The sequence below is a fragment of the Puntigrus tetrazona genome, unplaced genomic scaffold (assembly GCF_018831695.1).
Source record: "Puntigrus tetrazona isolate hp1 unplaced genomic scaffold, ASM1883169v1 S000000642, whole genome shotgun sequence".
Lineage (NCBI taxonomy): Eukaryota > Metazoa > Chordata > Actinopteri > Cypriniformes > Cyprinidae > Puntigrus > Puntigrus tetrazona.
In genome coordinates, this window is record NW_025048263.1 from 24,770 (window position 1) to 37,170 (window position 12,401).

Genomic DNA, 12,401 nt, shown 5'->3' on the forward strand with positions numbered 1-12,401 from the left:
CATCGTGGTGGTTGTACATTACTGACACTCTGTGCTCCGAATTGTATAGCGTTGAGTGCTTTGACAGGATATGGTTGAAATGTAAATAAAGGTGCCTGATTAATTTGATATCGTTGAGAAATAGACTTGCGTTTACTTGCACTCAGTGTGGCTCGCAGCGTCAGCGATGTTTGTCTTCCAACTGAATTAAAGTGAGTTGATTTATTAAGGAAGGAAGGCATTGATGTAGGGACGAAGGCGTGAAAAAGAAGGGAAATGGACGTGTTGTTTTGGCGTGGTGAGGGCGGCGTAAGCGCCGCGCTCCGGCCAAGTTTGCAGTGGGCGCCTTTTTCTCGGGCAGACAATGTCGAAGAGTTGCAGAAGACATGAAAGAGTGGAGTGGAAAAGCTGGTGTGCGTCTTTGGCCTGCTGCCGGTGCCTTCTTTAAATAGCTCGCATTCGCGAGCTGCTTTGTTTACGGCCATACCACCCTGAGCACGCCCGATCTCGTCCGATCTCGGAAGCTAAGCAGGGGCGGGCCTGGTTAGTACTTGGATGGGAGACCGCCTGGGAATACCAGGTGCTGTAAGCTTTGCTTTTCCTTCACCAGTCAGCGAGCGCTCTTCTCCAGGGGGCCGACTCTTTTGGCTCGCTCCTTTACCCTTTTACATTTGCTGCTGCTTTGCTTTGCCCTTCTCTGTGCCGCCTTTCTGCCCGTCGCTGTGACGGAGGACAGCTCAACGTCGTCATTCTTGCTTTCTCCTCCAGGAAGCGATAGACAGACCTTCTCTCTCTCTCTACAGCGACCTCTTTAGAGCTGCACGTTCCTTTGCAACTCGGGCCCTTCTCTTCGACTTGAGAGGTTGCCAGTCTTGTTTGTCAGTCCAACGCTTGAATGCAAACTGCACCGGGGAAAAAATAAATAAATAAACAAATGATTTAAGAAATTCAAGAATCAACCGAAGAGCTAATTATTTATTCGTTTAAAGAAATCCTACAAACACGGCGCTTTAAGTCCTTCGACATTAGGCCCCCATTTGTTTCCTCTCGGGGTGCCTGACTACAAAATCCGTATTTGCCTTTTCCTCGTCAGGAATCCTCAAATAAGATCCACCACATCCACTCTCCTGTAAATTTCAGCTCTGACCTAATCAAGCGACCTGAACATGCTGATCCATGTCTTCAGGATCAACGATTCGTTGAACTCAATTGGTCTATGTTTGCATTGTTTAATAATTGATTCCGTTTTTATTTCATTTTACTTGTTGTAGTTTTTAGTTTTTTACTTTTAGTTTGTTTGACACGTGATCACTCCGAGCGGTGTTTCTTTATTCATGTCAGTGGGTGTTTTTATTGATTTATTTAGTTTTTTACGATTGCTAAACAGGTGTCAAAGGTTTTATTTAATTTTGTTCTGTGTGAAAGAACTTTTAGAAGTTTTAGTTTGTTTGCCAGGTGATCGCTCGAGCAGCGTTTCTTTGTTCATGTCGATGGGTGTTTTGATCGCCTTTAGCTGAAATGGAGTGTTCATCGTGGTGGTTGTACATTACTGACACTCTGTGCTCCGAATTGTATAGCGTTGAGTGCTTTGCATTTACATTTACATTTAGTCATTTAGCAGACGCCTTTATCCAAGCGACGTACAAATGAGGTAGGCATATAGAAACAAATTAATATCAGCAAAGGGCAGTAGTGCATAAGTGCTCTTGAGTGGGGTCTTGTCTTACCTAGCATGAGACACAAGGCTTTTTTTTTTTTTTTTTTTTTTTTTTTTAAACAATAAAAGGATAGGAAGGAGCAGGAGAAGAAGAAGAAGAAGAAGAGAGTGCTATCAATGTTGGGTCAAGTGCAAGCGAAAAGATGAGTTTTGAGTTGGTTTTTGAAGACTGCTAGTGACTCTGCTGCCCTAGTGGTAATGGGCAGATCGTTCCACCAGCGAGGAACAGACCAGGTGAAGGTGCGCAAGAGTGATTTTGCACCTTTTTGTGAAGGCACTGCAAGGCGCCTTTCGTTTGCAGAGGCGTAGGCACCTGGAGGAACATATGATTCAATTAGTGAGTGTAAGTGCGAGGGGCGGAGCCTGTGATTGTCCTGTAGGCCAGCATCAGGGATTTGAATTTGATGCGGGCATCTATAGGAAGCCAGTGTAAACTAATGAAGAGGGGTGTGGCGTGGGCCCTCCTTGGTTTCGTTGAAGACCACCCTAGCCGCTGCATTCTGGACCATCTGAAGAGGTCTGGTTGTAGAGGCTGGGAGGCCAGCAAGGAGAGGCGTTGCAGTAATCCAGTCTGCTCAGGACTAGTGCCTGGGCGAGGATCTGTGTAGCGTGTTCTGATAAGTATGGTCTGATTTTCCTGCCGCTTTAAGTCCTTCGACATTAGGCCCCCATTTGTTTCCTCTCGGGGTGCCTGACTACAAAATCCGTATTTGCCTTTTCCTCGTCAGGAATCCTCAAATAAGATCCACCACATCCACTCTCCTGTAAATTTCAGCTCTGACCTAATCAAGCGACCTGAACATGCTGATCCATGTCTTCAGGATCAACGATTCGTTGAACTCAATTGGTCTATGTTTGCATTGTTTAATAATTGATTCCGTTTTTATTTCATTTTACTTGTTGTAGTTTTTAGTTTTTTTACTTTTAGTTTGTTTGACACGTGATCACTCGAGCGGTGTTTCTTTATTCATGTCAGTGGGTGTTTTTATTGATTTATTTAGTTTTTACGATTGCTAAACAGGTGTCAAAGGTTTTATTTAATTTTGTTCGTGTGAAAGAACTTTTAGAAGTTTTAGTTTGTTTGCCAGGTGATCGCTCCGAGCGGCGTTTCTTTGTTCATGTCGATGGGTGTTTTGATCGCCTTTGGCTGAAATGGAGTGTTCATCGTGGTGGTTGTACATTACTGACACTCTGTGCTCCGAATTGTATAGCGTTGAGTGCTTTGACAGGATATGGTTGAAATGTAAATAAAGGTGCCTGATTAATTTGATATCGTTGAGAAATAGACTTGCGTTTACTTGCACTCAGTGTGGCTCGCAGCGTCAGCGATGTTTGTCTTCCAACTGAATTAAAGTGAGTTGATTTATTAAGGAAGGAAGGCATTGATGTAGGGACGAAGGCGTGAAAAAGAAGGAAATGGACGTGTTGTTTTGGCGTGGTGAGGGCGGCGTAAACGCCGCGCTCGGCCAAGTTTGCGGTGGGGCGCCTTTTTCTCGGGCAGACAATGTCGAAGAGTTGCAGAAGACATGAAAAGAGTGGAGTGGAAAAGCTGGTGTGCGTCTTTGGCCTGCTGCGGTGCCTTCTTTTAAATAGCTCGCATTCGCGGGCTGCTTTCGCTACGGCCATACCACCCTGAGCACGCCCGATCTCGTCCGATCTCGGAAGCTAAGCAGGGGCGGGCCTGGTTAGTACTTGGATGGGAGACCGCCTGGGAATACCAGGTGCTGTAAGCTTTGCTTTTCCTTCACCAGTCAGCGGCGCTCTTCTCCAGGGGCCGACTCTTTTGGCTCGCTCCTTTACCCTTTTACATTTGCTGCTGCTTTGCTTTGCCCTTCTCTGTGCCGCCTTTCTGCTTCGTCGCTGTGACGGAGGACAGCTCAACGTCGTCATTCTTGCTTTCTCCTCCAGGGAGCGATAGACAGACCTTCTCTCTCTCTCTCTACAGCGACCTCTTTAGAGCTGCACGTTCCTTTGCAACTCGGGCCCTTCTCTTCGACTTGAGAGGTTGCCAGTCTTGTTTGTCAGTCCAACGCTTGAATACAAACTGCACGGGAAAAAATAAATAAATAAACAAATGATTTAAGAAATTCAGAATCAACCGAAGAGCTAATTATTTATTCGTTTAAAGAAATCCTAGGCACGGCGCTTTAAGTCCTTCGACATTAGGCCCCCATTTGTTTCCTCTCAAAGGGTGCCTGACTACAAAATCCGTATTTGCCTTTTCCTGCGTCAGGAATCCTCAAATAAGATCCACCACATCCACTCTCCTGTAAATTTCAGCTCTGACCCTAATCAAGCGACCTGAACATGCTGATCCATGTCTTCAGGATCAACGATTCGTTGAACTCAATTGGTCTATGTTTGCATTGTTTAATAATTGATTCCGTTTTTATTTCATTTTACTTGTTTGTAGTTTTTAGTTTTTTTACTTTTAGTTTGTTTGACACGTGATCACTCGAGCGGTGTTTCTTTATTCATGTCAGTGGGTGTTTTTATTGATTTATTTAGTTTTTACGATTGCTAAACAGGTGTCAAAGGTTTTATTTAATTTTGTTCGTGTGAAAGAACTTTTAGAAGTTTTAGTTTGTTTGCCAGGTGATCGCTCGAGCAGCGTTTCTTTGTTCATGTCGATGGGTGTTTTGATCGCCTTTAGCTGGAAATGGAGTGTTCATCGTGGTGGTTGTACATTACTGACACTCTGTGCTCCAATTGTATAGCGTTGAGTGCTTTGCATTTACATTTACATTTAGTCATTTAGCAGGCGCCTTTATCCAAGCGACGTACAAATGAGGTAGGCATATAGAAGCAAATTAATATCAGCAAAGGGCAGTAGTGCATAAGTGCTCTTGAGTGGGGTCTTGTCTTACCTAACATGAAGACTTTTTTTTTTTTTTTTTTTTTTTTTTTTAAACAATAAAAGGATAGGAAGGAGCAGGAAGAAGAAGAAGAAGAGAGAGTGCTATCAATGTTGGGTCAAGTGCAAGCAGAAAAAGATGAGTTTTGAGTTGGTTTTGAAGACTGCTAGTGACTCTGCTGCCCTAGTGGTAATGGGCAGATCGTTCCACCAGCGAGGAACAGACCAGGTGAAGGTGCGCCAAGAGTGATTTTGCACTTTTTGTGAAGAGCACTGCAAGGCGCCTTTCGTTTGCAGGCGTAGGCACCTGGAGGAACATATGATTCAATTAGTGAGTGTAAGTACGAGAGGAGGCGGAGCCTGTGATTGTCCTGTAGGCCAGCATCAGGGATTTGAATTTGATGCGGGCATCTATAGGAAGCCAGTGTAAACTAATGAAGAGGGGTGTGACGTGGGCCCTCCTTGGTTCGTTGAAGACCACCCTAGCCGCTGCATTCTGGACCATCTGAAGAGGTCTGGTTGTAGAGGCTGGGAGGCCAGCAAGGGAGGCGTTGCAGTAATCCAGTCTGCTCAGGACTAGTGCCTGGGCGAGGATCTGTGTAGCGTGTTCTGATAAGTATGGTCTGATTTTCCTGCGCTTTAAGTCCTTCGACATTAGGCCCCCATTTGTTTCCTCTCGGGGTGCCTGACTACAAAATCCGTATTTGCCTTTTCCTGCGTCAGGAATCCTCAAATAAGATCCACCACATCCACTCTCCTGTAAATTTCAGCTCTGACCCTAATCAAACGACCTGAACATGCTGATCCATGTCTTCAGGATCAACGATTCGTTGAACTCAATTGGTCTATGTTTGCATTGTTTAATAATTGATTCCGTTTTATTTCATTTTACTTGTTGTAGTTTTTAGTTTTTTTACTTTTAGTTTGTTTGACACGTGATCACTCGAGCGGTGTTTCTTTATTCATGTCAGTGGGTGTTTTTATTGATTTATTTAGTTTTTACGATTGCTAAACAGGTGTCAAGGTTTTATTTAATTTTGTTCGTGTGAAAGAACTTTTAGAAGTTTTAGTTTGTTTGCCAGGTGATCGCTCCGAGCAGCGTTTCTTTGTTCATGTCGATGGGTGTTTTGATCGCCTTTAGCTGGAAATGGAGTGTTCATCGTGGTGGTTGTACATTACTGACACTCTGTGCTCCAATTGTATAGCGTTGAGTGCTTTGACAGGATATGGTTGAAATGTAAATAAAGGTGCCTGATTAATTTGATATCGTTGAGAAATAGACTTGCGTTTACTTGCACTCAGTGTGGCTCGCAGCGTCAGCGATGTTTGTCTTCCAACTGAATTAATGTGAGTTGATTTATTAAGGAAGGAAGGCATTGATGTAGGGACGAAGGCGTGAAAAAGGGGAAATGGGCGTGTTGTTTTGGCGTGGTGAGGGCGGCGTAAACGCGCGCTCCGGCCAAGTTTGCCGGTGGGGCGCCTTTTCTCGGGCAGACAATGTCGAAGAGTTGCAGAAGACATGAAAAGAGTGGAGTGGAAAAGCTGGTGTGCGTCTTTGGCCTGCTGCCGGTGCCTTCTTTAAATAGCTCGCATTCGCGGGCTGCTTTCGCCTACAGCCATACCACCCTGAGCACGCCCGATCTCTCCGAAGCGGAAGCTAAGCAGGGCGGGCCTGGTTAGTACTTGGATGGGAGACCGCCTGGGAATACCAGGTGCTGTAAGCTTTGCTTTTCCTTCACCAGTCAGCGGCGCTCTTCTCCAGGGGCCGACTCTTTTGGCTCGCTCCTTTACCCTTTTACATTTGCTGCTGCTTTGCTTTGCCCTTCTCTGTGCCGCCTTTCTGCTTCGTCGCTGTGACGGAGGACAGCTCAACGTCGTCATTCTTGCTTTCTCCTCCAGGGGGCGATAGACAGACCTTCTCTCTCTCTACAGCGACCTCTTTAGAGCTGCACGTTCCTTTGCAACTCAGGCCCTTCTCTTCGACTTGAGAGGTTGCCAGTCTTGTTTGTCAGTCCAACGCTTGAATACAAACTGCACCGGGAAAAAATAAATAAATAAACAAATGATTTAAGAAATTCAAGAATCAACCGAAGAGCTAATTATTTATTCGTTTAAAGAAATCCTAAGCACGGCCGCTTTAAGTCCTTCGACATTAGGCCCCCATTTGTTTCCTCTCGGGGTGCCTGACTACAAAATCCGTATTTGCCTTTTCCTGCGTCAGGAATCCTCAAATAAGATCCACCACATCCACTCTCCTGTAAATTTCAGCTCTGACCTAATCAAACGACCTGAACATGCTGATCCATGTCTTCAGGATCAACGATTCGTTGAACTCAATTGGTCTATGTTTGCATTGTTTAATAATTGATTCCGTTTTTTTTATTTCATTTTACTTGTTGTAGTTTTTAGTTTTTTTACTTTTAGTTTGTTTGACACGTGATCACTCCGAGCGGTGTTTCTTTATTCATGTCAGTGGGTGTTTTTATTGATTTATTTAGTTTTTACGATTGCTAAACAGGTGTCAAAGGTTTTATTTAATTTTGTTCGTGTGAAAGAACTTTTAGAAGTTTTAGTTTGTTTGCCAGGTGATCGCTCGAGCGGCGTTTCTTTGTTCATGTCGATGGGTGTTTTGATCGCCTTTAGCTGAAATGGAGTGTTCATCGTGGTGGTTGTACATTACTGACACTCTGTGCTCCGAATGTGTATAGCGTTGAGTGCTTTGCATTTACATTTACATTTAGTCATTTAGCAGGCGCCTTTATCCAAGCGACGTACAAATGAGGTAGGCATATAGAAGCAAATTAATATCAGCAAAGGGCAGTAGTGCATAAGTGCTCTTGAGTGGGGTCTTGTCTTACCTAACGCAGACACAGGAAATTTTTTTTTTTTTTTTTTTTTTTAAACAATAAAAGGATAGGAAGGAGCAGGAGAAGAAGAAGAAGAAGAGAGTGCTATCAATGTTGGGTCAAGTGCAAGCGAAAAAGATGAGTTTTGAGTTGGTTTTTGAAGACTGCTAGTGACTCTCTGCCCTAGTGGTAATGGGCAGATCGTTCCACCAGCGAGGAACAGACCAGGTGAAGGTGCGCAAAGTGATTTTGCACCTTTTTGTGAAGGCACTGCAAGGCGCCTTTTTTCGTTTGCAGGCGTAGGCACCTGGAGGGAACATATGATTCAATTAGTGAGTGTAAGTGCGAGGGAGGCGGAGCCTGTGATTGTCCTGTAGGCCAGCATCAGGGATTTGAATTTGATCACGGGCATCTATAGGAAGCCAGTGTAAACTAATGAAGAGGGTGTAGCGTGGGCCCTCCTTGGTTTCGTTGAAGACCACCTAGCCGCTGCATTCTGGACCATCTGAAGAGGTCTGGTTGTAGAGGCTGGGAGGCCAACAAGGAGGCGTTGCAGTAATCCAGTCTGCTCAGGACTAGTGCCTGGGCGAGGATCTGTGTGGCGTGTTCTGATAAGTATGGTCTGATTTTCCTGCCGCTTTAAGTCCTTCGACATTAGGCCCCCATTTGTTTCCTCTCGGGGTGCCTGACTACAAAATCCGTATTTGCCTTTTCCTCGTCAGGAATCCTCAAATAAGATCCACCACATCCACTCTCCTGTAAATTTCAGCTCTGACCCTAATCAAGCGACCTGAACATGCTGATCCATGTCTTCAGGATCAACGATTCGTTGAACTCAATTGGTCTATGTTTGCATTGTTTAATAATTGATTCCGTTTTTATTTCATTTTACTTGTTGTAGTTTTTAGTTTTTTTACTTTTAGTTTGTTTGACACGTGATCACTCCGAGCGGTGTTTCTTTATTCATGTCAGTGGGTGTTTTTATTGATTTATTTAGTTTTTCACGATTTCTAAACAGGTGTCAAAGGTTTTATTTAATTTTGTTCGTGTGAAAGAACTTTTAGAAGTTTTAGTTTGTTTGCCAGGTGATCGCTCCGAGCAGCGTTTCTTTGTTCATGTCGATGGGTGTTTTGATCGCCTTTGGCTGAAATGGAGTGTTCATCGTGGTGGTTGTACATTACTGACACTCTGTGCTCCGAATTGTATAGCGTTGAGTGCTTTGACAGGATATGGTTGAAATGTAAATAAAAGGTGCCTGATTAATTTGATATCGTTGAGAAATAGACTTGCGTTTACTTGCACTCAGTGTGGCTCATAGCGTCAGCGATGTTTGTCTTCAACTGAATTAATGTGAGTTGATTTATTAAGGAAGGAAGGCATTGATGTAAAGGGGACGAAGGCGTGAAAAAGAAGGGGAAATGGACGTGTTGTTTTGGCGTGGTGAGGGCGGCGTAAAGCGCGCTCCGGCCAAGTTTGCGGTGGGGCGCCTTTTTCTCGGGCAGACAATGTCGAAGAGTTGCAGAAGACATGAAAAGAGTGGAGTGGAAAAGCTGGTGTGCGTCTTTGGCCTGCTGCCGGTGCCTTCTTTAAATAGCTCGCATTCGCAGGCTGCTTTCGCTTACAGCCATACCACCCTGAGCACGCCCGATCTCGTCCGATCTCGGAAGCTAAGCGAGGGCGGGCCTGGTTAGTACTTGGATGGGAGACCGCCTGGGAATACCAGGTGCTGTAAGCTTTGCTTTTCCTTCACCAGTCAGCGGGCGCTCTTCTCCAGGGCCGACTCTTTTGGCTCGCTCCTTTACCCTTTTACATTTGCTGCTGCTTTGCTTTGCCCTTCTCTGTGCAGCCTTTCTGCTTACCGTCGCTGTGGCGGAGGACAGCTCAACGTCGTCATTCTTGCTTTCTCCTCCAGGGCGATAGACAGACCTTCTCTCTCTCTCTTCAGCGACCTCTTTAGAGCTGCACGTTCCTTTTGCAACTCCGGGCCCTTCTCTTCGACTTGAGGTTGCCAGTCTTGACCATCAGTCCAACGGCAGATACAGGCTGCACGGGGAAAAAATAAATAAATAAACAAATGATTTAAGAAATTCAAGAATCAAGGAAGAGCTAATTATTTATTCGTTTAAAGAAATCCTGAAACACCTGCACGCTTTAAGTCCTTACGACATTAGGCCCCCATTTGTTTCCTCTCGGGGTGCCTGACTACAAAATCCGTATTTGCCTTTTCCTGCGTCAGGAATCCTCAAATAAGATCCACCACATCCACTCTCCTGTAAATTTCAGCTCTGACCCTAATCAAACGACCTGAACATGCTGATCCATGTCTTCAGGATCAACGATTCGTTGAACTCAATTGGTCTATGTTTGCATTGTTTAATAATTGATTCGTTTTTATTTCATTTTACTTGTTGTAGTTTTTAGTTTTTTTACTTTTAGTTTGTTTTGACACGTGATCACTCCGAGCGGTGTTTCTTTATTCATGTCAGTGGGTGTTTTTATTGATTTATTTAGTTTTACGATTGCTAAACAGGTGTCAAAGGTTTTATTTAATTTTGTTAAGTGTGAAAGAACTTTTAGAAGTTTTAGTTTGTTTGCCAGGTGATCGCTCCGAGCAGCGTTTCTTTGTTCATGTCGATGGGTGTTTTGATCGCCTTTAGCTGGAAATGGAGTGTTCATCGTGGTGGTTGTACATTACTGACACTCTGTGCTCCGAATTGTATAGCGTTGAGTGCTTTGCATTTACATTTACATTTAGTCATGATTTAGCAGCCTTTATCCAAATAGACGTACACAAATGACTCAGTAGGCATATAGAAACAAATTAATATCAGCAAAGGGCAGTAGTGCATAAGTGCTCTTGAGTGGGGTCTTGTCTTGAAAACGCAGACACAAGGCTGCTTTTTTTTTTTTTTTTTTTTTTTTTTTTTTAAACAATAAAAGGATAGGAAGGAGCAGGAGAAGAAGAAGAAAGAGAGAGTGCTATCAATGTTGGGTCAAGTGCAAAAGAAAAGATGAGTTTTGAGTTGGTTTTGAAGACTGCTAGTGACTCTGCTGCCCTAGTGGTAATGGGCAGATCGTTCCACCAGCGAGGAACAGACCAGGTGAAGGTCTAAGCAGAAGTGATTTTGCACCTTTTTGTGAAGGCACTGCAAGGCGCCTTTCGTTTGCAGGCGTAGGCACCTGGAGGGAACATATGATTCAATTAGTGAGTGTAAAGTGCGAGGGAGGCGGAGCCTGTGATTGTCCTGTAGGCCAGCATCAGGGATTTGAATTTGATGCACGGGCATCTATAGGAAGCCAGTGTAAACTAATGAAGAGAGGTGTGGCGTGGGCCCTCCTTGGTTCGTTGAAGACCACCCTAGCCGCTGCATTCTGGACCATCTGAAGAGGTCTGGTTGTAGAGGCTGGGAGGCCAACAGGAGGGGCGTTGCAGTAATCCAGTCTGCTCAGGACTAGTGCCTGGGCGAGGATCTGTGTCAAGCGTGTTCTGATAAGTATGGTCTGATTTTCCTGCCGCTTTAAGTCCTTCGACATTAGGCCCCCATTTGTTTCCTCTCGGGGTGCCTGACTACAAAATCCGTATTTGCCTTTTCCTCGTCAGGAATCCTCAAATAAGATCCACCACATCCACTCTCCTGTAAATTTCAGCTCTGACCCTAATCAAACGACCTGAACATGCTGATCCATGTCTTCCAGGATCAACGATTCGTTGAACTCAATTGGTCTATGTTTGCATTGTTTAATAATTGATTCCGTTTTATTTCATTTTACTTGTTGTAGTTTTTAGTTTTTTTTACTTTTAGTTTGTTTGACGCGTGATCACTCCGAGCGGTGTTTCTTTATTCATGTCAGTGGGTGTTTTTATTGATTTATTTAGTTTTTACGATTGCTAAACAGGTGTCAAAGGTTTTATTTAATTTTGTTCGTGTGAAAGAACTTTTTAGAAGTTTTAGTTTGTTTGCCAGGTGATCGCTCGAGCAGCGTTTCTTTGTTCATGTCGATGGGTGTTTTGATCGCCTTTGGCTGGAAATGGAGTGTTCATCGTGGTGGTTGTACATTACTGACACTCTGTGCTCGAATTGTATAGCGTTGAGTGCTTTGACAGGATATGGTTGAAATGTAAATAAAAGGTGCCTGATTAATTTGATATCGTTGAGAAATAGACTTGCGTTTACTTGCACTCAGTGTGGCTCGCATGGCGTCAGCGATGTTTGTCTTCCAACTGAATTAATGTGAGTTGATTTATTAAGGAAGGAAGGCATTGATGTAAGGGACGAGGCGTGAAAAAGAAGGAAATGGACGTGTTGTTTTGGCGTGGTGAGGGGCGGCGTAAACGCCCTGCGCTCTCGGCAAGTTTGCCAGGAGGCGCCTTTTTCTCGGGCAGACAATGTCGAAGAGTTGCAGAAGACATGAAAAGAGTGGAGTGGAAAAGCTGGTGTGCGTCTTTGGCCTGCTGCGGTGCCTTCTTTAAAAATAGCTCGCATTAGGCGGGCTGCTAGTTTCGCTGCTGCCATACCACCTGAAACACGCCCGATCTCGTCCGATCGAGGAAGCTAAGCAGAGGCGGGCCTGGTTAGTACTTGGATGGGAGACCGCCTGGGAATACCAGGTGCTGTAAGCTTTTGCTTTTCCTTCACCAGTCAGCGGCGCTCTTCTCCGAGGCCGACTCTTTTGGCTCGCTCCTTTACCCCTTTTACATTTGCTGCTGCTTTGCTTTGCCCTTCTCTGTGCCGCCTTTCTGCTGGTCGCTGTGACGGAGGACAGCTCAACGTCGTCATTCTTGCTTTCTCCTCCAGGAAGCGATAGACAGACCTTCTCTCTCTCTACAGCGACCTCTTTAGAGCTGCTGCGTTCCTTTGCAACTCCGGGCCCTTCTCTTCGACTTGAGGTTGCCAGTCTTGTTTGTCAGAGGCGGCGAATGCAAACTGCACGAGGAAAAAAATAAATAAATAAACAAATGATTTAGAAATTCAAGAATCAACCGAAGAGCTAATTATTTATTAGT

At 44.6% G+C, this 12,401-nt stretch overlaps 3 non-coding genes and 2 pseudogenes across 3 annotated transcripts; all 5 read left to right on the plus strand.

Annotated features, from left to right (window-relative positions):
• The first annotated feature begins 452 nt into the window (after positions 1-452).
• Positions 453-571, plus strand: LOC122334765. Its single transcript, XR_006248807.1, has one exon. It is a non-coding gene; the product is annotated as a 5S ribosomal RNA (ribosomal RNA).
• Positions 572-3,311: 2,740 nt separating this feature from the next.
• Positions 3,312-3,429, plus strand: LOC122334756. Its single transcript, XR_006248806.1, has one exon. It is a non-coding gene; the product is annotated as a 5S ribosomal RNA (ribosomal RNA).
• A 2,729-nt stretch (positions 3,430-6,158) lies between these two features.
• LOC122334764 lies at positions 6,159-6,274 on the plus strand (annotated as a pseudogene).
• A 2,738-nt stretch (positions 6,275-9,012) lies between these two features.
• Positions 9,013-9,131, plus strand: LOC122334770. Its single transcript, XR_006248809.1, has one exon. It is a non-coding gene; the product is annotated as a 5S ribosomal RNA (ribosomal RNA).
• A 2,768-nt stretch (positions 9,132-11,899) lies between these two features.
• On the plus strand, positions 11,900-12,017 carry LOC122334768 (annotated as a pseudogene).
• The last annotated feature ends 384 nt before the right edge of the window (positions 12,018-12,401 follow it).